The 13,599-nt window shown below is 40.7% G+C and overlaps 1 protein-coding gene across 1 annotated transcript in view; it reads right to left on the reverse strand.

Moving 5' to 3' along the window:
• LOC121317672 (phosphatase and actin regulator 2-like) overlaps positions 1-13,599 on the reverse strand; it is a 130,188-nt gene that overhangs the window by 89,999 nt on the left and 26,590 nt on the right. The gene's annotated exons all lie outside the window — the stretch shown is intronic.

Raw genomic sequence — 13,599 nt, forward strand, 5'->3', positions numbered from 1 at the left:
GGCTGAAAAAGTCCCTTGGGTCGACACTGTCAATACCTTTTAGAATTTTGAATGCTTGAATTAGGTCGTCACGTAGTCTTCTTTGTTCAAGACTGAACAGATTCAATTCTTTTAGCCTGTCTGCAGATGACATGCCTTTTAAGTCTGGAATAATTCTGGTCGCTCTTCTTTGCACTCTTTCTAGAGCAGCAATATCTTTTTTATAGCAAGGTGACTAGAACTGAACACAATATTCAAGATGAGGTCTTACTAGTGAATTGTACAGTTTTAACATTACTTCCCTTGATTTACAGGGAACTATTGCAGTATGTTTTTTTTATTTTTTATTTGAGAGGCATTGCGGCAAGCAGCTTGGGCACTACGGCAACTGCGGCCGGTGCCATCGGTTAATTTGCACCCTGAATACATCCAGTGCGCACCACTTAATCCAACCCTGAGATCTCATAAAACCTCTCAGGATAGGAAAACAATTCAAAGAGGTCTGCCTTCCTGACAGATAGCACTAACCAATAATGGACTTTTTTTTATTGGTAAGTGGTAAAGGCTTTGAAATACCGCCTAAAAATATTTAAAATTACTTTTTTTTATGTAATGGACTCTCAGAATAATGTGAAAAAAACAGGGATTCTGAAAGATTAAATGGTTGGGTGTTTATTTTAAAAGCAGTTTGTATGTGTAGGCAAAGCACAACCAAACCCCACGGTAAGTCTGGAAATTCAACGGCCGCTTGTCTTAAAAATAAGCTGTTATGCAATAAAATCCATTTAGAAAAGGGGTGTGTCTGTCTGTCTTTGTAATTTTGGTGGATGAAGTTTTGGCCCTTGAGCTGGTTATTTTGTTCCTGTTTATTGTGTGTATGACCTGTTTTTGCTCTGTGAGCAGTAGTGTTTGGTTTTGTACTTTTACTTTTGTTTGTTGATTAAAACGTGCCGCCACGCTTAAACCATAGCTTCCTTGCCTGAGTCTCCTTGCCTGCCGATACCACCTAGGCCCACAACACTACCATGTCACAACAGCATAAATATATATTTAACAATTGGCGATTACTGAGATAATCTTACATTGACTTCAAAACTGCTGCATTCACGATTCACACACACTGCCCTTCTCATAGTGGATAACGTGATCAAGCCCTATTCTGCCCACTCTACTTATTGGTGTGATCCAACTATCTTCCTGTGGCTGGACTGCTGGGGTCTGATTCACCACCCCTTACTCAACAGGCTTGTTAAACAGCGAAGCGTCACCGATGATATCATTGAGGGATATCAAATCTGCAGAAAAAAATAACTACCAGATCCTCATTTGAGCATTTTTGGGTGGGAGCAGAGTGACCAATACAGGATGAGAACTGAATTTCAGTAAATAAAACTCATACTCAAAATGAATGTAAAGAATAATGAATGTGAGTTTGTGGGTAAAGTTAGCTGTATTCTAAAATCGGGCTTGCAGTAGGTGATTTAGAGAGACAGGAGTATTTGAACATTAGCAGCCGTCTCTTGGAATTAATTGTTAACTATTCCCATGTGAATTTGCATTCAACTAAATTTACATAATGGTTTCCTTTTAACTGACCTCAGGAGAACTTCATGGAAGGTACTCTAGCCAAGAATAGGACCATGTATATATTTTAAGATATGGTATAACTAGAGGTCATATAACTAGTACACAGGTAAGCATGCGAACCAATAAAGAAAAATACGGACTTCCAGGGGAGATCACGTGACCTGCAGACAGGAAAGGACGCCTGAGTCTGCTGTTCCCTACCACCCGACAGTTATTTTTTTCCTTTAAACTTTATCTGGGCATTTTTCAGCCACTTGATTCAATAAAAGTTATTCTAAAATATCGGAGATGGTAATGAAACGTGATAAAGACATGAGTTTCTCACCATTAAAGAAAAAGTTAAAGGATATGAGTACCGACCTCCTCGAGTCACAGCTGCGTGCTACCGTTGAGGATTTGCTGAAACAGCTCGGGGATTTGCAGCCCCTAATGAGACAAGTGATTCAGGAAGAACTTCACGGTTTAACAGAGAGGCTTGGATCCTTGGAAAAGGATTTGAAAACATTTACTTCTAAAGTTTGACAATATGCAGGTAACTGTTCGGGCGGTCAAACAGGAGTCAGCTGAAACCAGACTCACTGTTGATAGATTGCAGGAGAAACTGGTCCAGTACAAGGAGAAACAGCGCCAAAATAATCTAAGGCTTGTTGGGTTAGACGAGGGCGAAGAGAAGAATGACCCTATCAAATTCCTCCAACGCAATCTTCCTAAATGGATTCCAGCTTTGGAGGGCAGATCTATTGAGACTGAAAGAGCCCACCGCATCTACAGCGGAAAGGAAGGCCATAGAAATAGGCCGCGCATCTTGATTTTCAAGCTGCTGCGTTACAACGACCGCCAGGACATTCTCGCTGGATCACGGACTAGCTCCACCCTGCAGCACGGTGGCTGTTCACTTCACTTTTTCCCAGATTACAGCAATGTCACAGCTCAGAAGAGACAAGACATGGCACAAGCCAGGAAATGTCTGATTCAGAAGGGGATCAAGTCTTTCCTGATTTATCCAGCTCTGGTTAAGGTGTTTCATGCGGGAAACACTGGCTGTTAAAACACCTATGGAAGTTGAAGATTTTGCAGTCTCTTTGGAGTCTGCGTGTCCTATTTCGGTAATTGACGCAACTCAGCAAGGGATCTGAACTGTGAAGCAATGTCTGAAGTTAACCGGAACTTAAGGTTTGACAACATTGACATTACAGATTGCTCATTGCTTATTAACAAATTATTTGTTAATGTGGTTGCATTTGTAGAGTGCTTTTTTTTCCCTCCGGGTCTAGGTGTATAAGGTTAAAAAAATAATAAGCCGATATACAGACATTTTTTGTCTTGTGGTTGACTTGGAGTCGGGGCGGGGGTTTAGAGATCAGAGAGTTACCTTGCTGTGTTGAGGGGTAATGACTCAGCAAAGTTTTATGATTTTGGCAGATGAGAGTAATTTCTACCTCTCTGCAGACTGCCTTGTGTTTATTGTTATTATGTCTCACTGGTTTACTTTCTACGAATCTGTTCTTTATTGTTGTTCTATTTGCCAGTGCTTGCCTACAATTATATTGTACTGTTTTGCATACCATATCTGTCCGATATCTATCTTAACTGGTATACTATCTTTTCACACAATGTGCTCTTTGCTGCAACTAGCAGAATACACCCTAGGCCTGTCTTAATTTTGTTTGTTTTCCTGAGAGAGGTTTTTGTTTGTTGATCCACCATGATGATTGATATTAATATTCTGTCTTGGAATGTCTGTGGCTTAAATACTCCTGTTAAACGCACAAAGTGTTTAGATTTTTTGCACCGTAAAAAGATATTGATTGCATTAATACAGGAATCTCATCTTAAATCTGAGGACATTCACCGTTTTCTTATTGAATATGTGACAAAAATTGACATACTGCCAATATTAATTTCGGATCATTCCCCTGTACTGTGTAATATATTACCTACAATACACCCTCCACGTGCAAAGAGATGGCATTTTAATTCTTCTCTTTTACAAAAGTTTATTACACAACTTAATAATAAACTACATTTATTAAATTTAATCTCAGTTCTGCTAAGAATCCTCAGGTTCTATGGGAAGTTACTAAGTGTTTTCTGAGAGATAATTGCATTGTATTTTCTTCCCATATACACAACTCTAGAAACAAACAAATTATTGACCTTGAAACCCAAATTCAAATTTTAGAGAAAGGACAGAAGCAGGCTTTTTCTGATGACAGAGAAAAACAATTAAATATTCTCAAAACCGAATTTAAAGCCCTGACGTTGTCGCGAGCAGAATTCCTCATTCATCGCACCAAGCAAAATTATTATTACCATGGGGATAGTAGGTTACTGGCTCTGAGACTAAAGCATAATGAATGTTTGGCAGCAATTAGCACGATTAAAACTGTAAATAATGTATTGGTTACAAAACTTAAAGAAATTAATAAAACATTTCAAGAATACTATTCCAAATTATATACATCAGAAACCACTACAGATCACGCTGCTTGTAAAAAATTTCTAAGTGAACTAAATCTACCTAAACTGGATCCTGATCAAAGTAAACTTCTTGATGCATCTATTACCTTAGAAGAACAGGGAATTAAATCTATGCAAAAGCATAAGTCTTAGATGGCCTCTTCCCTGAGTTCTTGCTAGCAATATGGGATATAGCTGGTCCTCTTATATTGAACTCTATAAACTACGCTATTGAAACAGGCTCTTTCATAGGGACCAAAATACAGCCTTAATCTCACTATTATTGAAAAAAAAATAAAGATCCAAGTGAATGTTCCAGTTATTGTTCAATTTCCCTTATATGCACAGATGCAAAGCTATATGCTAAGGTCATGGCTTCTAGATTAGAACAATATATTGGTAGTTTGATCCACTTTGATAAAACAGGCTTCATGAGAGGGCGTCTAGCTTCTGATAATATTCGCAGATTACTACATGTCATTTGTGATGCTGCCTCCCACTCTGAATCTTGTGCAGTTTTTTTCCTTGGATGTGGAAAAGGCATTCGATCGAATTGAGTGGCACTACCTCTGGTTGGTCTTGGAATGCTTTGGATTTGGTCCAGGTTTTACTCATATGGTGCAAGTACTATATAACAATTAATTGGTATCTGTGATAACTAGTAGCTCTCAAGCCTCCCCTTTTAAACTTCAACAGGGAACATGTTAAGGATGTCCTCTCTCTCCCCATTGCTATTTGCTCTATTGTTGGTACCGCTAGCTTAAGCTGTTAGACAAAGTACAGATATCTCTCTAATAACAACCGCAGGCTCAAACCATTACATTTCTCTTTACGCAGATGACATTCTTTTATATCTTTCAAAGATTTCAGAATCAACTCCTTGTTGTCTAGCACTATTTACTAAATTTGGCAGTATGTCTGGTTATAAAATTAAATTGGGCTAAATCAATTTTAATGCCTCTAAATCTAGCTGCAAAGAATGCAGTACTCCCTACTACAATCCCAACTTATAAATAAATTTACATATATGGGAATACAGATTCACCATTCTCTGCAAGGTATAAAAAAAGTTAATTACACTACTTTATTCGACAATTAAACAAGACCTGCAGAGATGGTCTCCCTTACATTTATCTTTACAAGGCAGGATAGCCGATTAAAATGAAAATAGACTCAAAGGTCGCCTGGCGCATTTTGGAAGCAGTTATAGCTCACCCACATAGACTACAGGACTTATTATTTACTGGCATCCCCAAGAAAAACTTAAATTTCAAATTTGGCCCTATTGTTACAAATTCATTAAAAACTTGGTACGATGTGGAAAAATTTATGGGCGGTTCATTTAAGTTTTCTCATTCGTCTCCTATTTGGAATAATAATCATTTACTGACAGGAGGTAAGCTTTTTATATACCCTGTCTGGTCAAATAGCGGTGTGCATAGTTTTAAAGATATTTTAACAGTAACGGCCTTCAAACATTCCAGGAACTCAAGAAAGACTTCTCTTTCCCAGGTTTCTCTTATTTTCTATATTTAAGACTAAGGTCTGCTTTACGTGCCTATGGGGTTCCTTGGGACTCAGATGTAGGTCCTCATCCTTTGATACACTGGCTGGTGACAGACAGCTGTTCACGAGGGACAGTCTCAACTATCTATGGACACTTGCTAAAACAAGCATGTAATACTCTGCCAGTTACAAAAATTTGGGAGCATGAAATGGAAAAGCTGGGCTTTTCTCCTGATTGGGACAATGTTTGGAACAATATTTTTTTAGCTTCCAAGAACCCAGCTCACCAATTAATACACTTTAAAACTTATCCATAAAGCATATGCTACTCCAACCATACTTTTTAAAATGAAAAGGTCCCCTAGTCCGCTCTGTGCAGTTTGTCAGACTGGTGCTGTGGGCACATACCTACACATGTTTTGGGAATGTCCGATTGTGGATGCGTTCTGGCACAGTGTAGCTCAAACTATTACTGAGCTGACGGAGGTTCAGATCATAAAAAATCTGGTTGTATTTCTACTGAATGATGACTCCTCCCTGGGCCTTTCTCTACACCATAGCAGGATACTCCTGGCAGGATTAACTGCAGCCAAGAAATCCATTTTACGGCTTTGGATAGACCCTACTCCTCCTACGATTGCTACCTGGCTTTCGGGCTTCAGAAGCATTGTTTTTTTGGAATGCTCCACAGCCAGGATTAATAAGGCACGTCTGACAGCTATACAGGCATGGAGTGCAACTGCTGCCGATTTGGCTAAGCTGATGTTTAAATGACATGGGCTTCCTTTCCATTACCTTCATACTAGTTTCTATTTTTGTATGTAATTTTATTTTTAGATAACAATATTATTTTAATGTGCAAGCATTGGCAATGATGTACATGATGTACAATCAGTACATTTTGACAAGAAAACACTTGCAAGGTGAGCCATACCTGTGTAACCACCCAGGCTCTGTCACGATCTCCATGATGGTTCCAAGTTAACTACAGTCCCTTCCTGCTAGTGCTATCACTGGCTGCTTCAAGTTTTTTATTAAAAGGAGGTGTCGATGTTTGAAAGCTGTTAAATTTAAATGAGTTAAACATAAGAATTTACCTAACCAGTTTACTTAAAATATATTTTTTGCCCTCCGTTATATCTTTATAAAAATAATGTTGTGTTGTCAAGCTAACGTGTTCAACAACACTAATAAAGTGACAAAGTGTTTGGGTTTTTTTCTTTTGAATTCCCAGGGTGGCAACATATATGCAGGATATTGAAATAAATACAGAATGCGTGATGGTTTGTTAATGGTAATAAAAACAATCTGGACTCCTACTTCAACATTCAGAAACGAACTTCTCAAATCGTGGGTGATGGTTAATTAGTAAGTAAAAGTGATATTGTCTTCAATATATTTGAAATTAGGTTAAATGATTAGTTGTACTTATAAAACACAGGTCTGTGCTCGTACAGAATGAAGTCGAGTTTGTAGACTGACATTTTATTTTATTGCTTGAATGTACTCCATGTAGCTTGTTTCCCTTCACTTTATGGGCGCAACAGAAGTGCAGTATTTGATGGGCTTGCTCTTGGAGTGTCTGTACGTTTATTATACAAAAGGCTGAAGTACACCTTATTGAAAATAAAACAGGTTCCTTTAGCGACAGCATCCTGTTTAACTGATGTACGTGATGCACAATGACTATTTTTCTACTCGTATAAATTGTGTTGGAGTGCCAACTATTTGCTTGGTTTGAAATTAAAGTGTTACTGAACAGGCTGTAGGGTTTAAAACACATTGCATTACTTTCCCTAGCTTTCTGCTTTGTTGTTAGTATTTCTGCAACGTCTTTTTGAACATAATCATTTTTATATGTTTACTATCATATGCCTGGATATGCAAGGATTTCCAAGCAGTAATGTAAAAATAACCAACAAGTGTTATTTTTGTGGCAGAACAGAATAAAAACAACTATTTACAAAACAAAAGCAAAGAAAAGAAAACATGATGCATCAATAGGTAAAATGTATTAACAAACGCTATTTTCTGCCTCTTTTCCCAGACCAACTACCCAACTGCTATATGTTACTATCCCTAGTTAATCCCTCCCAATGGAATTTACTAACTAGGAATAAAAAGACAAAAAATAGTTAACAACTTAAACACACAAATAAAAAAATGGTTGTTAAATGTATCTGTTTTCTTTATACTATAAAATTATATTTTGTTTACAACAGCCATCTGTGACAGCATCACTGGCAAGCTGTTTCAACCAGGAAGGGAGACTCAGATGCAGAAGAGCTGCAGTAAAGTGCAAATGCGCACATTTACAAACAATAAGCAAAACACAGGAACAAAATAAAACCGGCATGTGGTCAAAATAAACAGTTCAACAAAACACATAACTACCATGGTTTCAGGCAGAACCGCCGCTTTCAATGAAACATAGCTTCATAAAACTCTCCTCAACACCCATGACAATTAGTCATATATTTAAACATCAAAGCACAGAGCACAGCACACAAACACCCACCCCCTCCACCACCAACATTAACTAGAAATAACACCTAACTAACCTTTTTAACTAACACCCGTGATCACACTATTTATACACCTGTGACATTTCCACGTGTTTTGACAAAGAGCAATTTAGCCCCCTCCCTGCTAACCCATTATTCCCCACACCAACACATATGTGCATCACCCTTCCACACTACCACACAATCCTTACCATTATATTCATTTAATTCATTGGACTCAAGTCTCCCCATAGTTTACATATGCGCCGCATAGACATGCACGTGTGCGTGCGATTCAGGCTTGTCTATTTCATTTTGACCGGTTCCAACCCTTGTCCATTTTTTCAGGGAACACAAAAAAGATACAATTTCAAAAATACATTGCTGTTTAAAACTGTGTTTTAAAATATGTAGGCTTCCATGTAGATGTACAGTAGTTGGTTTTGTTGGTACAGTACTATATTTTCAATAGCAGTAGTTTAATTCAGAATGATAAGTCACTTGCAAAAAGTGACGACTCACACTTATCATTCTGGACTGTAATACAGTACCTGCTTCTAAATCCAGTATGTATTGTAGCACTATGTAAAACTCACCATTAAAACCCGACATCAGTATGAAATCAAAATGTTACCCATGCACAGAACTGTGTAAAAGGCAAAGCAATTTAGCAAAAAAACCCAAAAAACAACAAGAGTTTCCAGATTTAAAATGTTATCCAAAGTCAGAAAAATTGCAGAATATAGCGCTCGATAAGGCCCTTATGTCACAGTTCACTTGTAAATTGTTATGACTGTACTGCAATTGAGCATCCCTGTAAAAGAAAATGTAAAGTACCTGGGAATTAACATTAATAAAGACCAACTCTCAAGAATCTTCCTAAACTTTCACCCACTCATCAGTGTACAACAAAAACAAGAGATTTATCATTGAGGGGTAGAATAATGACTAAGGCGGATGCTTTATCCAGATTGAGCGACACGGCACTATTGCTTGATGTTTCTGATGAAATATACAAAAAAACTGATAGAATATTATTTAATTTCCTTTGGAAAAACAAAACCCACTATATACAAAAAAAAAAATCTGTTTTAATGAATGATTATAAATCTGGGGGGGTCTAAACTTTTTAGACTTCTACTCCTAAACAAAACTTTTAAAATTAAATGGATTAAAACAGTTTTTTAAGAATCCTGCCTATGGAACTTTATTCCTGCCCATGTCTTTAATAATTTAGGTGGCTTAAATTTCATACTCATGTAATTATGATATTAATAATATTTCTATAAAACTTTCAAATTTCCATAAATAGATTATTTTATGCTGGTCTCCAATTTACAAACGTAACTTCTCACCTCATAAATACTTCACCTGCTGTGGGTGCCCTTTCTGTTTTAGAAAACGGTTTCCCTTTCCCTCTTGTTCTGCTGACCAGTGAACATCCATGGCTGCAGCTGCACGCTGCATAAGGGCCAGGAACTCTTCCCTTTGCGAGGGGCGGTAAGGAGCCCCCCGCTGTGGCTTCCCCAATGGATGTGGCTGGGTCAGACACGTCTGACATTATGCTGTAAAGGACAGCTCGTCTGAGTAATGAGGTCTATGCGCTGGGGAAGGGGAGCGAGACTGGGGAACTTGGCGCTGCCCGGTGGTAGGTGGCAGTCTACCCTGCGATTTGAGTAAGGTCTCCTGCATCTCACTGCAGGAGAGCGGTACCTGCGTGGTCACTGCCTGTCCCCTGGTGAACGCTCCCTCAAATGGTACCGCTTCGGCTTTGACCATCTTGCTTCCCGAGAGGCGCCTGAGCTTCTGCACCTGTGGTGGAGGGGAGGTTGACCATGGTGTGCAGGGGAGGGAGAGAGGGAGCGCGGTCTATGCCGGGCTGTAGATGGTGCAGAAGATGTAGGTGTAGCTGTTCGAAGGTGTTCCAAGCCTGTGTTGAGTAATCGGAGTCGAAGTCAGTGCCGAGGATAAGCGTGGTCAATGTCGGGCTGATGTAGCCAATTCAGTCGGTGCAGCTGCACTAAGAAAGCCTTGAGCGGGGCTGAAGTGCCCGCCCCTGTGTGTATTTTGTGTTGTGTGTTAATGTTGGTGTATAGTCATTGATACACGGGATATAAACGGGTCTGTGTAACTCAAGTGTTTAAAACGTATATTTGTATTTAGGCATGAGGATTGCACAGCACTTTACATGCAAGTAAAAAGTATTAATATGTGAGCACAGGGAGTTTCACTTTATTAATTACGTGCAGTTGTACCGAGACTCCAATTGAATAATTGATTAGCAATCGAGTCTCAGTACAACTGCATAAAAGCAGCATGTTTTCACTCACTCAGGGTTGTGTGTTTGGTGAGTGGAGAATGGGATTGGAGACGGAGGAAATAATAGTAATAATAATAGTAGTTAAAATATCTGCTCACAGTGTTTTGTCTGTATAGTCAGTTTTGTTTGTCTTTTTGTTTTGGCGACGAGTGCCGTGTCCTGTGTTTTTGTTTGTTACAGCCTTTTTATTACTGTTCTGTTTGTTGTTTATCTCTTTGTTTATTTCCTAGTTCCTGTTTCTGGTCTGACGTCACCCATTGCAGCCGTCTTTGTGACCCGTGGTGTCATCATGGGATTACCAGCGCAATCTAGATGCAGACCAGATCGGGAACTGCAGTGTTTTTTTTTTTTTTTTTTTTGAAAAACAAACAAAAAAAAAACACCAAAAATGGAAGGCTGGAGGAGTTCCTCAGTGGTCTGGAGGACCAAGACTGGTGCCTTGCCTGCGGGCTCTACAGGCACGTGGTGGCTGTCTGCCTCTACCAAGAGGGAGAAGAGGAACTGGCCCAGGAGAGGAAGGTGAGGAGGAGTGGGAGAAGAAAGCTGCAGCAGCAACAGCCGGAGGAGGTCGGGGATGACAGTTGGGTGTTTTTTTTTTTTTTCAAGAGAACATCGTGGCAGAGGTGTGCCCCAGCTGTGGGGCATATGGGCACACCTTGGCCATCTGCCCCAGGCAATATGCAGAGGCATGGAAGGAGTCTGTGCATCCAGCGCCCAGATGGGGGGGGACCGTGAGCGTCCAGCGCCCAGTCAGAGGGGCCGTGAGCATCGAGCGTCCAGATGGGGGTCCGCGGGAAACCAAAGCCCAAGGTACTGTTCTTGCCACCTCTGCCAGCAGAGGACGAATGCCTGCCGGTTTCACCTCCACAGCCCACAAAGGGGGAGTCGGAGCGTCCACAGCCCAAGTCTCAGCAGAGGAAGAGTGCCTGCTGGTTCCGTCTCCACCATCAGATGGAGAATGCTTGCTGGTATCACTTCCCCCACCATCCCCCCTGCCTCCATCAGGGGGAGAGGAGCAAGAGCTGCCTCTCCCTTCACCAGAAGGACCAGGACTAGATGCCGTCGGTCCTCAGCAGCCTGTGCATAGGCTGCTAAGGGAAGCACTGAAGCACTGAAGAACTGCACGGCCACAGTGGCCGAGAAGTGGGCTAAAACCTACACCCCAGCTTGTCCTGACTCCCTGCCTCGCTTCACTCAAGGATGCCAGCCACTCCGCACTGCCTGGGGTCGCTAGAACTGCTTCGCCTGGGGTCGCAGTCAGCTCTGCTTGGCCGCAGGGGTCAGTGTGGTCGGAGCCCCACCAGAGGGAGCTGCCGGCTATGAAAAAGGGGGGAGAGGTCAGGAGACCACCTTTCCCTGCAGCAATTTCACTGCAGGAGTTCTGTGGGCTGAAGGAGTCAGTCTGGGAGCTGTCGGCATGTCTGCATTTCCACTGCCAGTGGTACAGCGGGAGGAGAGATTCGCCCCAAGATGTAGGTGTAGCTGTTCGAAGATGTTGCAAGCCTGTGTTGAGTAATCGGAGTCGAAGTCAGTGCCGAGGATAAGCGTGGTCAATGCCGGGCTGATGTAGCCGATTCAGTCGGTGCAGCTGCACTAAGAAAGCCTTGAGAGGGGCTGTGGCAAAGTGCCCGCCCCTGTGTGTATTTTGTGTTGTGTGTTAATGTAGGTGTATAGTCATTGGTACACGGGATATAAATGGGTCTGTGTAACATGAGTGTTTAAAATGTATATTTGTATTTAGGCACAATAATTGCACAGCACTTGACATGCAAGTAAAAAGTAATAATATGTAAGCACGGGAATTGCACTTTATTAATTCACGTGCAGTTGTACCTCGACTCCAATTGAATGACTGATTAGCAATCGAGTCTCAGTACAGCTGCATAAAAGCAGCATGTTTTCATTCACTTGGGGTTGTGTGTTCGGTGAGTGGAGAATGGGATTGAAGATGGAGGTAATAATAATAGTAGTTAAAAATATCGGCTCACCGTGTTTTATCTATATAGTCCGTTTTGTTTGTCTTTTTGTTTTGGCGACGAGTGCCGTGTCCTGTGTTTTTGTTTGTCACAGCCTTTTTATTTACTGTTCAGCAAGCAAGCGCTCAGCTTCCCCAAAACTCCATCTCTTATTTCCTGGTTCCTGTTTCTGGTCTGACGTCCCCCACTCCAGCCGTCTTTGTGACAGAGGCGCGTAGGCCCAAGCAGTTTTGTTTTTTTTTGGTTGCTTCGGCCGAGTAAAATGGCATAGAGGACAATGCCGCGAGCCCGCAGGGTCACCCTACAGCACCACAACAGCTCAAACACAGAGAGAACCAACTACACGGGGTAGTGGTAGGAGAGTAATGTCCGCTTGCCAATCTCAAAGAGGGGCCGAAGCCATCTCTAGTCAGCAAACTGACGCGAGAATAAGGCAAGATCAGGAAGTACCTGTGGTTTGCCTTTCAGGAAACAGCATACCAGTTCCATGCCTTCTTGAAGTGCATGGAAGTTATCCTGGCCCCACTGATACATGCAGCTCTACTTAATGTGTGGTCCCTATCTAACAAAGTCATTTAATTAATGATCTCATCACTCACTATAAACTTGGATTTTTATTTTTGACTGAGACCAGGCATAGTGTGGATGATAATACATCTTTAATTGCAGCCTCACCCTCCAGCTATTCTTTTATCCAGCAAGCACGTGCTGGAGGGTGGGGAGGTGGACTAGCTAGCATTTTCCTTGATATCTACAATTGTAAACCGAATAGTTTTGGGGAATTTTTATCATTTGAATCTTTATCCTTCATACTTGATGGTCAACTCCCTGTACTTCTGGAAAATATCTATCACCCACCTAAACAAACACAATCTTTCTTACCAGAATTTTCAGAATTCCTGTCTATAATTTCCAATAAATATGATAGGATTCTAATACTTGGAGATTTTAATTTACACACTGATATTATATCTGATTTGACAGCTATGGACTTAAGTCTATTAGATTCTTTTGAGTTTACTCAGCATGTAACAGGGCCTACACATAACCACGGTCATGCTTTAGATTTAGTCATATCTCGAGGACTAGAAATGATCATGTAAAAATGAAAAGTCCCTGTAAAACGTAGAACACCGTGGATGAATAACGATATACATCAAATAAAAAGAAACTGTCGCAAAGCAGACTATAAATGGAGAGATACAAAACTACAAATACATTACGATATTTTAAAGCACTCCCTATCAAAGTAATGCAGCATTAATGT

The sequence above is a fragment of the Polyodon spathula genome, chromosome 6, assembly GCF_017654505.1.
Source record: "Polyodon spathula isolate WHYD16114869_AA chromosome 6, ASM1765450v1, whole genome shotgun sequence".
Lineage (NCBI taxonomy): Eukaryota > Metazoa > Chordata > Actinopteri > Acipenseriformes > Polyodontidae > Polyodon > Polyodon spathula.